Below are 2,740 nucleotides of genomic sequence, written 5' to 3'. Positions count from 1 at the left end.
TAATTTTAAATTAATTCTTGATCAATACTAATTAAATAATATGATTCCATATTAATATATTAGAACTTATAATATATTAATATAAATCATAAATATACTATTCTCAAAAGACTATCCATATAAATTGTGCCGGTGAAGTGCAACCCAAATGGACCATGCCGGGTCGGGTCAAGTACATACCAAATATAGTTATGGACTTAGACATTAATCCAACAGTTATGGGGCTAAAACACTTAATCCTAGCTTCAAAGAAGACCTAGGTCATGAAATGGGACCTTATCTGGATAAAGCCAACAACTTTGAGCTTCTAAAGCTCAAGAGTGTCCAGATCTGTTGTCCAAACCATCCTCAAGGGTTTAATACTCGGATTAACCTTGGAAATGATCAAAATGTGACCAAAAGCAAGCTAGAAAGGGGATCTGTCAATTGAAAGCTTAAGGTCCAGAGTTTTTACCTTCTAACAGTTGCCAAAACGATGTGAAGGCTGGATCTACACTTCCTTCCTTGCTCCTTTCTTCCAAGCCTTCAAAATCCACTCCAATGGACCTTAAACTTCACCAAAAGCTCCAAAAATGAAGTTGGGCGGCTAGGGTTTTGGGGTTCTGGACGAGAGAGGCTGTAATGAACCCTAGGGAAGAGAATAAGATGCTTAAATAGGGTACCAAGTCCCGGAATTAGGGCTTTCCCAACCCAGACCAGACTCGCCGAGTCCACTCTCCGACTCGTCGAGTCGGTCACTTAACCTTGCACACGGATCCCGCTCCGACTCGTCGAGTTCTTCCTTGGACTCGATGAGTTGACCCCCTTTTGTCTTAGGGTTTCCTTTCCTTTCTTGGCCTTTCCGATTCTGGGTGTTACAACTCTCCCCCACTTAAGCTAGACTTCGTCCTCGAAGTCCGCTACGACCAACTATCCTGCAATCCGCTCGCATCACCCTTGCCTGATGAATATAACTCCGGCCGACCACTTCCATTGACCTTCCGCCTGGTCACTCAGAATTCTAATCCCGCCAATCTTGAGAACGCAACTTACTCAAATGATAATCCTTCCGGTACTCCCCGAGTACTTATGATGGACATCCTAGGGGTTCTCCCCCTTTTCCTTGCGCGTTTTCTGGTCTTCCCAAGGCAATGTTCCACAACTAACCACCTCTTCTACCACTGTGAAGGATATATCCCTCACGTTATCCATTACTCCAGCCACTCCCAGTGCTGGTCACTATTGCCGATACACCGAATACTTCTTGCTACTATAACTTAGTGCTGAGCACCCAACCCAACGTATGGATCAGATAATCCTTCGAGTAAAAGATTCATCCCTGTAACGGTTAGACTCCAATGAGAGCTGCGCAACAGGGTCAAACCCTTCCCTCTGAGATTATCCAACCCTGCTGTGAGAGGCGTAGCACTCCTCGGTCAACTAGCTGTCTCATACCATACTTCTTTATCATCACTTCCCTGCCTTAGAGTCCTGATGTTTCTCATCCGCCTTCCGAATGAACCGAGACCACCCTGGTCCCCACTGATTCTGCCGATAACTGGGTTACCGGATACCCACCGGTCACTACAACTAGCACAATCTCTTAGTCGCTCCCAGCGACTTCCGAAGAAACTTCGGCTATCTAAACTGCTCTATCTATCCTGCCACTCTGGCGCTACAAGCCTTGGGATCATCGATCCCCTATCTTGACTCTAAGGTCCCTACCAGGTCCCACCTGCGCTGCTATAATCTCACGGGCCTTGCCCACGGGTCTCACCCGACTATATCCTAGAGCGGTCTCTCCCTCTAGTCTCACCTATCTAGGGCTATGCAGGCCTACCTCCATACTAAATCTCAGCGAACTATGTCTACCTGATCCTGACCATACTAACTAGGAGATACGGGCCTCGCCCACACTCCGCCAACTAGGAGATACGGGCCCTCGCCCACACTCCTCTAACTAGGAGATACGGGCCCTCGCCCACACTCCTCTATCTGGCTACTAACAAATGTTGCGGCAATCCTGCAGTCTTACCACACTCCCCATGCTGTCTCTTCACTGACTACTAATTCGAAAGCATCCCATGCCGGACATTCACTCAATCTGCATCTTGACTCACTCGAGTCCTGCTAGCGATCCTCCATCCTGGTTTTCCAACCAGCCATCAACTAACCTGAATACTACGGTCATCTCGTAACCTCACTACACTTTCCGCACTGTCTACCTACTGGTGAATGCTATGGGTGTCCGGTAGTCTTACATCCTAGCTACAATCACGTCCTGCCGAGAAAATCTTCAACCTGGTTTCCCAAACCAATCATCTACTGATCGCTATTACACGCACTTCAACACTGGGAAGTTTCACAAACTCCCAATTCACGCGTTCTCATCCGAACAGCCACTCAGACTATTACCCTGCTCTACAGAGTTTCGAACTCATTCCAACTCCTTACTTACTTCTGATCCTGAATGCTTGGAGGGTTCTCCCCCACTTTGATTCTACTAGCTCCTTGCAGCTTACTGTCCGAAAAGGATTCCCAATTCTTCTTACCACTCCATGATCGTTCTGCTAAAAACTGGTGCTTACCGCTGCTAGTGCTCCAAAACTAACCAATACCGAGACGCTACCGCTCCCTGAAAACTAGAGAAATACTTTCTGAGTCCCAAATCACACTTGCTACAGTGACTGCATCCTGAGTATCTGCTCTAAAGGGAAACATCTTCGAACTACTACTCCAACATCCATGGTATGAAAATGGC

Source organism: Lactuca virosa, chromosome 4, assembly GCF_052849685.1.
Source record: "Lactuca virosa cultivar CGN04683 chromosome 4, Lactuca_virosa_CGN04683_v6, whole genome shotgun sequence".
In the NCBI taxonomy this organism is placed as follows: domain Eukaryota; kingdom Viridiplantae; phylum Streptophyta; class Magnoliopsida; order Asterales; family Asteraceae; genus Lactuca; species Lactuca virosa.
This window is presented reverse-complemented; position numbering follows the sequence as displayed.